The sequence below is a fragment of the Alligator mississippiensis genome, chromosome 14 (genome assembly GCF_030867095.1).
Source record: "Alligator mississippiensis isolate rAllMis1 chromosome 14, rAllMis1, whole genome shotgun sequence".
NCBI lineage: Eukaryota > Metazoa > Chordata > Crocodylia > Alligatoridae > Alligator > Alligator mississippiensis.
Window position 1 is genome coordinate 29487380 of NC_081837.1, and position 13755 is coordinate 29501134.

The 13755-nt window shown below is 49.6% G+C and overlaps 1 long non-coding RNA gene across 1 annotated transcript; it reads left to right on the forward strand.

The window, feature by feature from the left end:
* The first annotated feature begins 982 nt into the window (after positions 1-982).
* On the forward strand, positions 983-7546 carry LOC109284337 (uncharacterized). Its single transcript, XR_002091751.2, has 4 exons — positions 983-1261; positions 1839-3371; positions 5537-5938; positions 6351-7546. It is a non-coding gene; the product is annotated as an uncharacterized LOC109284337 (long non-coding RNA).
* Positions 7547-13755: the final 6209 nt, after the last annotated feature.

Here is a 13755-nt window from a genome sequence, read left to right on the forward strand (position 1 = left end):
TGTGGGTCACATCAGGGCCCTGATGCACTGGGGGCAGCCCAGGGTACAGAACCCCGCCACCACCTCCAGGGGGTCAGGCACCTGGAGCATGGTGTGCTCCAGCACATCCTGGAGGACACCGCACACCTCCAGGGCAAACTCCCCAGAAGTTGCCTTGCCCACACTGAAGAGGTGGCTGACATAGCACAGGCTGGCAGGCGTCGCCAGCTTGAGCAGGGCAATGGCCAGCCAGGTCTCTGCTGGGAGGGGCAAGCACATAGTAGTTGCCTGCCTCTCCAGGTGTGGGCAGAGGTGCTCGAGGACCTCCTGGAAGGTGGACCGGGTAATCCAAAAGGACTCCAGCCACTGCTTGTCATCCCAGGTATTCTGGACAACATGCAGCCGGCAGTCCCGGTTGACTGGGTGGGCCTTGAGGCAGCAGGGCTGAAGCCCCATGAGCTCATGGATAGCATCAGTGGCAGTGTCCATGTGCGTGTCATCAGCGTCCCTGCTGGCATCCAGGTGGCAGCCCAGGAGCTGGGCGGCAGCAATGAGGTGGCAGGAGGGCCTCAGACACAACTGTGAGCCTGGCCACACAGCTGAACAGTGTGGAGCAGGCAGGCAGGGCTGAGACTGACCTGAGCCAGGTGGCGGTTGCTTCAGTAGCAAAGCATGGCATGTGAGGTGGCAAACAGGAGCCCAGGGTACAGGCTATTGCTCCTAGAGCCTGGGGGTGGAGCAGCCATTGCATGGTGGGCACAGGCTCTGCAAACCGAGTCACAGAGGGCTGTGCCAGCACGCTGCAGCCTGCTCCAGGCTAGAAACACAGGTGGTCAGGGAGCATTGTGTGCGGCTGGGTTTGAAAGCATTCCCCTAGTCCTAGGCAGCTGTGACCAGAGCCTCCAGCTCCCCCTGGTGCTGCAGGGGGATGGCAGGGAACTGGAGGAGGCTAGTGCCATAAGGAACAAATCGGCTCCCAGATGGCTGCATGTGTAGGTGCCTGCCCAGGTCGGGTTTATTGCACAGTAAATTATTGCACAGTAAACCCATATAGCACTAATTGCATGTGTAGACGTGCCTAGTGGGTAGTAAGTCTTCACTGACAACAGTTTTGGATATTGTTTTTAATTTCTTTCTACTGACAATTCTTACCAGTGCTAGAGTCCTGGGGAATGCCCACAAACAAAAGAAATGTGGAGAAGGGCCCTGGCAAAAGATACTGAAGATACTGTCAGAGAAGTAGGACAAAAACCAGAAGATGGGTATCTTGAAAGTCAGTGAGGTGAGATGTGTAGGAGAGGATGACAGAAAGTGTTAGAAAAAACAGCTGAAGTTAAATTGAGAAGGACACAAAACAGTGCTGGAGGAGAGGAAATCAGTCTTTTGTTTCTATTCTTGGTTGCTAGGGCCCATAAAGCCCCCTTTCGGGCCACAATCCATAGACTCTTGTGCCACTAGCTTTGAGGCCACAATGTGGCCTTAATAAGCTTGGAATGGACAATATATGTACGTTGATTAAACTGCATAACAGTTAAAGTTATATTGGTCAAGAGTTAGAAGTTATGTAATTCATATAATTGTTATGTGGTTATGCAGATGTTAGGGAAGTGGTTAAGTCTTGGTTCACCATACAAAGCTAAAGAATAGTATAATAGTGGAAAAAATACTGAACATAAGTAAATTACTTGAAATGTGTGCACGTGGAAGATAAACTCTACATCTATAAACCATCTTAAAACACATGTTGAAAGTTATAACCTCTAAATTCCTGACTGCCCTGAGGACATTTCTGTGAGACTCTCCTTTGCCCTTTAGCTCTTTCGTGAATCCTTCTAATCCCACACCATTGTCTCTTCCAGCAGGAACTGCTCTGAGACACAGCCTGCCACAGCTTGAAAACCAAGCTGCGTACGCCGTGAGACATTGAAACTTCAGAAATTTTCCCTGCCGAGTCTGAGAAGTAAGGACAAGTTTTTTATCCATGTTTTTTCCTGACCCGCCTTGTCTGGTTTCTGAAGATGCAAACTTATCTCACTGAGTAAAGACAAAGTAAAAGTCATACCACATTGTAAGCAAAGCTATAGCACGTGGTATTATTGTGGAATGAGTCAAAGTAAATTGGAGCAGAGATGGAATGCAGATGGCTCCAGGCCCTCTGATGGCACAGATTATTAAGGCCTGTTTGCCTACAGAAGACTTCCAGGATTTTCTTACCTATATGAGCTTTGTTTCTTCTTCACTATGAGTGCTTGTCCGCAGTATCGGCTTTATCTGGCTAAAGATGTTCCTAGGATTTTTTCACTGTCGTAATGTACCACGACTAATGATATAACATGTACGTTATTTAGCACGTTATGGCCTAATATGCTATTACTAGTAAAAAACGCCAGGGGGCACGTCATAACAAGTCTACCCTCTTGAGCTCCCAGTACTAATTTCCACCAGAGGGCATTTTAAGATAGTATTTGATTCTTTGGTTGGTCTATTTTCTTGGGTTGGGCCGGGTTACTTTCATTGTGTGGGGGTTGTTGGTGGCTTTGGGGAGTTTTGAGTTCAATAAGCAGTGCTTCCCGCCTCCCCTGCAAAGCCTGCCACCCCCTCACAAGTCTGGCTTGGCATCGGGGGTCAGTACCACAGGCCACCCAAAGGGGCTGCCCCCCTGGCCAAGCCCTTTTCTGCACTTTTGCCTCCCACTTTCTCTGGGTGCTTGTTGCACAGGGCTCCTTGGGGTCGGGGCAGGAAATCTTTCCATGCAAAGGTCCGCAAGCAGCTGCTTGCCACCCCCTCACAAGTCTGGCTTGGCATTGGGGGTCAGTGCCACAAGACACCCAAAGGGGCTGCCCCCCTGCCTCCCCTTCACAAGTCTGGCTTGCCAGCATCCCTGGGTGTTGGCATCGGGGTTACCACAAGCATTACATCTCCCACACACTTTGCAAGGCCACCCAAGGAGGCTGCCCCCTGCAAAGTCTGTTCCGGCCATTTTTTTCACAGGGTTTTGGTGCTCTTTTTGGATGGGATATTCGTGCTCTTTTCTAGCCCAGCTCTAGCCTGCCTGGAGCTTTTTTTTTTTTTTTTTTTTTACACCAAAACGAGGCCAGTGTAGGGGGGTTACTGCTCTGCTCAAGACCTGTAAATTGTGGGAGCAGTGGTAGGGTGCATATATGCTGTATCGACAAGAGATTTTTTGAGGTGAATGAGAAACAACAGCACACCAGAGGCAGAAGGACTCAGCCCAGCGGGGACACTTGCCCCTGGGTGGCACAGGAATGCCAATGCAGCATTCAAGAAGAATGCAGGCTGCTGCTGAAGTTGGGTGCAGTGCAGCATTTGAGTGCCGGATGTGAGCCGCTCTGAGACCTGGGACTTGAAAGACAGCACCACTTTATGCATTGGTAAGTGACACCTGACACTTGGCTGTGCCCTAAGGGTAGGGGGGGGTGCATTGTTTGCTTCAGCTTGGATGTAAATAGGGTGGGTGGATTTAAATTGTCCTGAAGGAAGGTGCAAGGTATTGCACAGCATGAAGCCCCACAGTGGCAGTGCACTCTAGACCAAACCATACACCATCCACCCCAACTACATGGGGTTTGGCCCAATAATTAACAACTGTTGTAAATGCAGTACTGTGAATTTAGGCCTCAGGCTTCCCTGGTGTTCCTTGTAAGCTGAAGGTCAGGTGTGGCCAAGCAAACAATTTTAAATGGTGTTGGAATTATGGTCTCCCCAAGATAGCATCTCAGTTCCCCAAGTCAAGTCATGGATGGCTGTTTTAGGAAGCAAATGGCTGCAGGCTGCCAATGTCTCTTCATGAAAAAATTGCCAGTAAAACATTCAAAAGCTGTGACCCACTCACTGCCGTAGCCTGGAAGCCAACGGCATCCCGGGCGCAGGAGGGGTTTCCATTCTACAATTTACCCCCAAGCACATGGACTATTCAACTTCTATGCTCTGCACCCAAAAACGAGATTATGGACCACCACCCACATTGCACTCCCTCCCACAGCGTAAGAACCCTAACCACCCTGTGGAAACAGCTCATACTGGATTTGTTATTGCCTGCTTATTTAATGGAAATGTGTTTCAGTCATCCGTTCTAACACATTCACGGTTTCTCGCCTGCATTTTCACCAATTGCTAGCACAATAGTTGTGTAAGTATGCTTCTGAATGCCAGCGACTAGACTATCAAAAATGAACAACTGCCACAAATGTCTGGAGATTGCACAAATCACACTTGTATTATGGCTCTCTTTATGAAAGGTTCACAGGTCTCAGGTCCTTGCACATACCCCAGAAAAGGTCGTAGCAGGATACATCGATGTCTCATCTGCTCTATGTTTTGTTGGAAATGGAGGAGACCAAGAAAAGGCAAAATTTGGAAGACATGATGGATACTTTGCAAGGGTGGGGACTAAACTGGGCTTATGCAGAAGTTGAGGCACTGATTGATATTTGGGGTGTGTAACAACATGGGGTCACTAGGGATGGCTGTGTTACCCCTAGGGCTCCTTAACTGTGCCAGTCTTGCCCAACAGGCACCCTCTATCTTGCCCGCCACGTCTTGCTCGTTCTATTAATATAGGGAGGCTGCCCTTGATCTTTTATGTTTGGACATGGTCTTGCTGGATCCTACTGAACCCTGGAGTTCGTAGACCCCTTGGCATCCCTCTTCACAGTGGATGTCTCCCAAGACTCTCTCAGCCTTCTGGGCTATATGCATGGCTCCAAACTGCCCCTTTACCATGCCCCAAGCCTCACAGATACTACTGATGTTGTCTCGCCTAGGCCCTGCTATAATTTGGCCCCCTTGTCTTCCCTGGGCTCTGCAGTCCTGTCTCTGTGCCTTGCTGGGCCTGTGCACCCCAAATACTGTGCCCACGCTGGTGCTGAGGTCCCCACACTATCGTGGGCCCCCACAGAGGTCTCCTCCTTCCCCAGTAGCCTCACCCAAACCACCAGTGTTATAAAACAGCAAATAAAACATGAGCCCCTGGGCTATAACAGAACGCCAAAGTTCAGGTTGTGCTCTGCCCCTTTAAAAGAGTAAAACTTCTTCCCTGGTACTAAGTGCCTGGTAGGCAAGGGTACCTTGTGGGGTCCTGGAGCCCCATTAGCCCTAAGGGAAGCACACCTGATGGCTGCTGCGTCTCTGGTCCGTTCCTCCCTGGAGGCTCCTTCCCCTTTGGCTGCTGGCTGGGAGCTGAACTGCCTAGTCCCAGCCCTGGGTTTATATGGGTCCAGGGCCCTGCCTCTTCTGGCCAGCTGAACAGGTGCAGGTGCAACCAATTTCCTCATTAGCCAGTTATCATGGTAACCTGCACCTGGGCTCTTGTCTGGCTCTATGGGCTCTCTCCCCAGGCAATCTCTGCTCTTAGAGAAGCAGGCACCTTAGTGCCCTGCAACAGGGTGAAAGGAAGGTGCTGACACAACTGGAAAACCAAAGTAATAAGCCCATGTATATGGCTATTGCACTATTAGAGGAACATGGCATCTATCGGGACTGGGAATAGTGTTGCTGTAAGATCAAGTCCTTAAAGTGTGCCTTCCATTGCATAAAGGACAATAACTCTCACTCCGGTGCCTCACGTAGAATGATTCAATTCTATGACAAGCTGTCTACCACCCTTAAAAGAGATGCATCGCAGGCTTGCCTGAACGATTCTGGGACAACAACTTTGTTGCACGAGGAACCAGAAACTCCCCAGTGCCATAGTACGTCAGCAGCCACTTTGCAAGCTCCAAGCAATCAGCTTCCTCAGTCGCAGACTCAGTCACAGATGAGTGACCTCACTTGGGACTGCTCAAGGGACCTCTATGGCACACAGCCTGAAATGAGCCTGCCCTCTACTCCGGTTAACCCACGCATTTTGGTACCAGACACCCAGGATGATCGGCAGCAGGGGACCAGAAACAACTCTTCTGTTCATGATGAGGAAGAGGACTCTGACTCAGGTTCCCAAGTGAGTCCTGTGCTAGAGACCCCACAAGACTCGCAGACAGTGACTTGTAAGTTATAGCAGTGGTGTTAGCCATGGGGCTAAAATATTACTGCAGTGCATGTCCTTAGCCTCCCAGGGTTGGGGAGACTGATCCCCTTAAACAAATCTAACCTACTCCCTGCTGGGTAGATGACAGTACATGTTTTTCTAGGCAGAGGGGTACCAGGTACAGACAGGTGAGGGACAGGGTGCCTTGAGGCTGGTCAGAATATTTTTGGGGTGCAGCCTTCATAACATGGTTGGATGGTAGTGGGCTTTCATTGGTAATTCTTGTGGAGGGTGTCCTGTTAAAATATTTTAAAAATTACTTCTCTTAAAATATTTAATAGTAGCTGAATGCCTCATGAGAGCTTTCTTTTTTTCTTGGACACAGCAACCCCTTCTACTGCAGCAGTCATGAATGACACAGCTGCGGGTGGTCCCCAGTTGAGTGGCGGGGCACCATGGCGGTGAGTGGGGACCACCCGAAGCCGCCACCAGCGGTGTCAGCAGCAGGGGGAGTTGGCGAGCAGCAAGCAGGGACCACCCACTGCTGCCACCGGCTGTGTTGGCGGTGAGCAAGGGACAGGTGACCGCCCGCAGAAGCCAGTGGCAGCTTTGGCAGCAGCCAGTCTCAGGGAAGACCCGTGCCCCCCGTGCCCTGCTACGGCTCGCCCACGGCAGCAGTGGTTCCTGGATCATCAAGAGCAGCTGTTAATGCTCATGTCAACACAGTTATAGAACAAATCAAAGAACAACTAAGGAAAATATTCTTCAGATACTACCAGAAGCGTCCCAAAACATATCTACATCCACTGGTTGAATGACATGCAAAATTCATGATATCTTTAATAGGTTAGTGAAGAGGGAGAAAACCAATTTCAATCTTATGGAAACCAGGACTAATGAAATGTTACAATGTTTTAAGGAATTCAGTAAGAAGGCTGATTGTAGTTTGCAGCTGAAGCAAAGGTTTAGACAGGAGTTTCCAACACAGTTTCATGATTGCAACAGTACTGAGAGCAGTATTGACAATAGGCCACCCCAACCAACTGTTCATTCTCATCCTAAAGAGAGCCGTGTCTCCTCTAGCCGCAAGAGGAGAGCCCCAAGATGATTCAAGGATGAAGGACAGGAGGATACTGAGCAGCCCCAGGGAGGGTCCAAGAGGGGGCATCTCGTGGGGTAGCATGTTCTTGTGCCTAAAGCATGAGCGTACAGAAAGCTGAGCAATGTCCTAACACAATTCCCATTCAACAGGCAGTCCTCAATGATCAAGCTGTAACTGAATTAATGTATTTTTTTTCTCAATTTCAATTAGATAGGCTTTTATGTGAAAAGGGGGTGATGGGATGCTCTATTACCCACTGTGGTGGTGTTCTTCTTAGGCAATGCTCCCTCATCTGCTGTCACCGCAATTTTCTTAAAGCAGGTTATACTTCTATCCAGCATTTCTCTTTAACATTAAACATGAGGGTGGGGGGGTGTGAACTCAGTTAGGTCCACTCTCTATATGTTTTTTGGTTTAACTGCTTTAGTATTTTTTTGAAAAATGAGGGAGAAATAAAGATCCCCAAAGGACTTTTGAAAGTGCCTTGTACTGTTTCTTTTCCATACAAGGAAAGGTTGAAGTTCCACTTTGAATCCACCTATGTGCCACACTCCAAAGAAGACCAAAATTGCATCAACTATTAGCAATCTAATCACCTTCCTCTAATACCAGAAATTCCTGTGTTCTCCCACCCTAGCCACCCAGACAACCCTGACAATTCCCCAAGTCTTGGATGACACAGGTAGGCAGCCCGAGGGCTGCACCATGACAGGCCTGGCCAGCCCCTTTAGAAACACCTTCCCAAGTGTCAAAATTACTAGGGTTCACCATGGTCATCCCTAGAGTTGCCCAAGTCATGCTTGGCACAGCTCATCAGCCACCACCATGTAAGAAAGGAAAGGGTTTGTTGTAGTTTCAGTCCATGCATCACCTCAGAAGTTCTGTATATCAGCTACCTCCAAGAAGATCCATGGACAGACAACAATATCTTCATCCATCTGCAGGCTCTCATCTGCACTGCCTGAATTATAAAACCTTTCCAAATGTTTTTCTTCAAATATATAGCCAAGAACGTTTTTGGACATGTGCAGAGGTTATTCTATGGTTTGAACCTGATTTCAACCATACTTCATCTGCCTGAAATGGAAATTCTGAGTCTGCAACTCTGCAGGTGCCTATATGAGAGCAGGGAGGCTGCTCTGATGTGCTGGAATTCAGTGCATCGGAGCAGATTCGATTAAGTGAGTCTACTGAAGTGTAGTAATTACCGCACTCCAGCAGCCTTCCACGCATTGGCGACGCATAGGGGGTGCACACGGGTGCACGTGCACTGCCTGAGATTGGTGGTGCACCTCCTGAGACTGGCCACCGCCGCCGGTACTGGTGATGCCTGCGGGCAGTCACCGCTCACCATCCCCCTCCTTGCTGCCAACACCCGCGGCAGTGTCTGCGGGTGGTTGCTGATTGCTGCTGGCCACCACCGACACTGCCAGCGGCATCTGCAGGTGGCTACCTCCCCCCCGCTGCCTACACTGCTGTGGCCACCTGCGGGAGGTCCCCTCTCAGCCAGACTTTGCCGCCATCAGCACGGCCGCCTGCTCGCCACTGCCATGCCCCCGCCACTGCCTCCGCCACCACCTGCAGGTGGTCGCCATGCCCTCCCAGCCTTGGGAGGCACGAGGAGTTCATGCTTCCACATCTCATGTATCAGTGTCCCTGCACTTCAAAATGGCAGTGGCGGCACTTTATCTGAAGTTCATTCAACAAGCTTTAGATAAAGCACCCCCACAGCCCTTTTGAAAGGCAGGGACACTGATACATGAGAGGCTCCAGGCACTTTAATTAGAGTAGCAACTAAAAGTGCATTTTTTCTTGCTAGTACAAATGCTTACCTTACACCCAAAAAGTAACCTGAGTACTTGAGAGCTTCTCAGAGATACTTATGCTCCTTGGTAATTTATGTCACTCTGTACATGCCTGCAAAGATTCCACCAAGCTCTCAATGATTCTCTTTTCTTCCTCATATATAACCTTCCTTCCTCTTAACTTGCTCCCTCCTCTCTTCTCTTTTACAGGGCCTTTTTGCAACACTACTCTCTTGTTACTGGCTAATACACAGAATAAAATAGAAGTTGAAAGCAAACCTTTCCCTTCTAACCCACAAGTCAATCCCATCCTTCTACTTGGGTGGTGTAGAAAAGATGATGTGCTGGATGCCTTCCAGACTGCCAGGACATGCAAATACAAAACAAGTTCTTGCATATTCCCAAAGATCATGAAGTGACTTTAAACCTTTTACTTCCATTGAGTGGCTTTGGCACAGGGAGCAGGGGAAGCTCCAAAGTAAACTGCTAGAGCACTGAAAGCACATTAGGTGCTTTACAGACAGGTGTGAAGAGAAGTTCTCTCCCCTGCAAAGCTGTCTGCACCGCCATACAGAGGCTGCAGACTGGGAAACAACAAATCACTGATCAGATATTGAGGCTGAGATCAAGTGGTGAAATCATCATGCACCCCTGGCATGCTGGCACTACATGGCATAATGGTGACTGGACATTTGACTTCAAGTCATGACATTGCTACTGCCAGGCAAGCAGGTGACCCACTGCCATGGCCATTTCATATAAAGAGGCAGCATATGGCCTCTGACCTCTGCCCCAGTTCCAGTCACCACCAAACCCCAGTCCAAGTGAGGAGAAAATTCCACCAAAGCTACTGAAATAACTGCGGCTCTAGGAAGGTACCACTCCCAGTGGTAATACTTTGATTCTTTCAAGAAATTTGCAAACGTCGATGGTCCTCCCTGAGAGTTTCTCTTCTCTGCGCAGTGCTGCCAGCCCAGGGAAGGGAGAGGGATGAAGTGTATCTGATCCTTGTGGTCCAACCCTATCTTCCCAGTCAGTGACCCTATGAAAGCACAGGGGCTGCACAAGTCAATGAGAACAGCATTTGGTGGCAGGGCCTGTGTGATGTGATTCTCAGATTTGTCCAGAGTGATCAGCCCCTGGTCCAGATCCTTGGGGTCGGGGTGCAGATGCTCCTGAGTTTTGGGGCTCCAAAATCTAAGTTCTGGAAATTGAACAAGAGGCCAGAGCAGGAGCAAATTAAGAGCTTATCCCAGTTCCAACCACATCACCGACCTTCATGTGCTACACTCAGTCCTCCCTCAGACAAAGCATTGAGGAAGGAGTGAGGAAGAACATCTGGGTCTGGTGAGAGTAAAGGAAGCCAAAGCATCCCTCTCAGGTGGAAGCATCCTGCCCCCTTGGTGTGTTCCCCTGACATGGATCAGGGCCTTTATTGGGCAGGAGGACAGAGGGCCCCTTTGGGGACATAGGAAGCTCCTGGAGCAAGGGGCTGCTTAGCAGGTGTGAGGAGACAGAATCAAGGCCATGAAAAGCATGACAAAGCTGAGGGTGAAGAGCTGAGCACAGAGCAATGCTGACTGCTACCCTCTGGAATGAGTGCCACACTGCACTGTACAGACCCTGCAGGGATCTGGAGTTTTATATCAGCCCTTTGTTGCTGTTAGGAATTCTTTTGCAACACAGAGATAGGGAAGCAAACAGCAGTATCCCTGCATCTCCCAGGAAACAAATACATGCACAAACTCGCTAAAACATAGGCATGAAATTAGATATTTAACTATACTTCATACTCTAAACAGTAGCCTTCAAATTTGACCCCAGTCCCTTTCCCAAATGGAATATAAACACAGTAAAACAAAACAGAATTTCTCAGCTACTGAGCCATGGGGGTTGCTGTTTTCTTGGGCAAACTAAGACTATAGGATCATCAAACTGTACAGCCTTCTTGGCTCTTGATCCAGTCCTGTGTATTTGCAGGCAAGTGTATGCTAAAGAAATCCCCATAGATGCCACTTCCACCCCTAAGAATCAACTAAAAGTCACAATATTTAAAGCTCCAACAAAGTCCTATAAGTTGGCATAGGTAAGAGCAGGGAAGATGAGGGCACTGCTAATGTCTACCACCTCAGTGACGGGATTGATTTGTTAAAATATGCTCAGAAGATTCTAGGAAAATGGCTCTGTCCCACACTACAGAGAAAGGCAAAAACTTCGCCATCCAAGTCAATCTGACCATGGGGAAAAAATTCCTTCCTGAGCCCAAATATGGCAATCAGCCTGACCCTGAGCAGAGGAGCAAGACCCTCTGGCTAGGACCCTCTGGGTTTTCCAAGTACCAGCAAAAGCACTAACATACCCGTGCCATACCCCCAGCCTTAGCTATGGCCAATGCCCCAGTGCCTAAGAAGAAAGCATAAAACCCCACTTAGAGGTCACTAGCATTCATGAAGGGGAAACAATTCCTTCTTGGTCCCAGTGGCAAAAGTCCAGAGGCAAGGGATTACCAAGTGCCTTCCACACTGCTGCCTTTATGCCCAACCTAGGGTCTGCAAACAGATGGCATTAATTTGGGGGCTGCTGGATTTGAAGTCAGGGTTGATACCTCCCTGTGCTGGCCAGTGGGGAGGTCAGAAATCTGTGGAGCCTTATGAGAGACAATGCTGCACTGTCCTTAGGGAGATGGATGCTAGGATGTAATAGGGCTCTGGGGGCAGTATGTGAGTCCAGGGTTAGGGTGAGAGCCCTGAACCTGTGACGGCTTTGCCCACCCTGTTCCCAGGGCAGTAGATTTCTGGATGGCTCTGGAGAGCTCCATCCCAGGGATGCCTCCAGAGTGGTACAAAACACACACCCAGCAGGGGTAGCTCAGGGAAGTGTTTAATATTCAGTGGATTGTAAATAAGGAAGAGGCTGCACCCAGGGACCTGCCAAATCCAGCCTTGGATGCTGCATTCCTCTAGGCTGCCAGCACCAGCATCAACCCCAGCCAGAACCTTCCCTTATGATCAGCCAAGTCTAGGACCCATCAACATTTTGCATGAAGTCTCTGACCCTGTACAGGGAAAAGGCAGAAGGAGTGTGTTCTCTGTTAGAGGTATTCAGCCAAGTCAGAAAGACCCCCCTTCCACTATGTCCACAGAGGCTGGCACAGCTCAGCTGGTGAGTTCTAGCTTGGGATGAATTTCCAGGTTTCCCCTCTTATCCAGCTGACGATGGAAAAGGGAGCTGAATTTATGAATATCTCGACAGCTTCTTCTGCAAAATCACAAGGAGAGGCATTAAGTGCGTCAGCTAGAAGCTGTAGCAGGATGCATGGTTGCTAAAAGTGACAAGGACATGTATTCATAGTGGTCTTCTGCACGAAGGGTTTTCAAAAGTGTCATGCCATAAACTGAGCTGGAGCCAAGGTGCACGTAAGCTTCAAGGATCCTCTGAACAGGCCTGATGGTGGGGGCCAAACCTCTGGAAACTTGGCCACGCAGCTTCTGGAGATTCATGCCCTCATGCCTGGCTATAAATCCAGATCCACCTCTGAGGCCGTGCAACTGCTTTGACAGCCCTGGGGTGGCCCCTACTTCATACCCCATTGAGGAGAGTCAGCCCCGCCTAGGCGCAGCAGTGTGTGTGCAAAAAAGGGTCCATCTCTCAACAACCACTTGAAGGCATCTCTAGCCCTAGCTGGGCTCCAAGTGTTACTACGCACATAGAGCCAGTGCTCTGGGCTGTGCCTAGGGTGGCTGTGCCTAGGACAGTCCGGTTGTCCTCTGTCCTCTACTGATATGAAACCAGACACCTTTATGTCCTCTATTTTTCTCTTGAAGACAGAGGACAGAGTAGCAGAAAACCAGAATGTCCTTGATGATGGCCACCCCCGCTGTGCCAGGTGTTCACAGCTATAGCAGCCACAGCCAGGCCAATCACAACATCATCCCAGGACCCATCCCACTAGAAGGCTCCGGCCTAGATTCTCAGCACCCTGAAGTTTTAATTTCTCTGAAAATACCTCATGACTGGGTGCCATTGTGTCTGTCAGTGCCATGGCTGTGCTCTGCTCCTGCCCAGCAAGCAGGGATAATGCAAGCCCAGGGCACAGGCAGCCTGAGGAGGCCCAGATGCTTCATGTCACTTAATCCAGATATGTGCTGGGTAGCTCAGGGAGCAACAGGAAAGGATGGGGAAGTTCCCCTGCAAGGAATTGGGTCACTAGGAAAGAAGCCTTGCCTGGACAGGTGCATCCACCGGCTCATTCTTTAGCTCACTGTGTCAACCCCTCTCTCAGTGACCCCGCATCAGTTCCTTTGCATCCCTTGGGCTCATTTCCTTCCTTTCTGCTCCTCTCATCTTGCTGCACCAGTCAGCCTTGTTCCTCACCATCTCATCCCCAATCTCCATCTTTTTCCTTTCCCTGTGGGGATACTCACATCACAGCTTGGGGTAGGCATTTGAGGATGAGCAGTAATGAAGTAACAGCAATTGTATTGTCCTTCTTTATCCTCCACACCTGGAACCTGCAGCAGCACATCTCCAGTGTGGCAGTGGTTTCTAATGGGAGAGAAAAGATCTTGGATTACAGTGACCTTGGCTAGGTGGGAACCCATGGCTCCTTGGGACCCCAGAAGGGCCTTCCTTGTTTCAGTGATTTTCAGTAGCTCCCCAGAGAGCAGAGGGCTCTGTGCCAGTGGCTGGAGATCTATTAAGTGTCTTCCTGTTCTGTGTCAAGGGAAGGTCCCAGTTCCAGAGCCCTGTGTAGGTGCTGGGCTGGTGCCCATCTCCAGGGCCTGAATGGCAGAAAAAGCCCTTACAGCCCCATTTGCATCCCACCACCTGCCTTTACAGAAAGAACTGGGCTGTGAACTACAGAGAAGGATCTGGGCACAAGG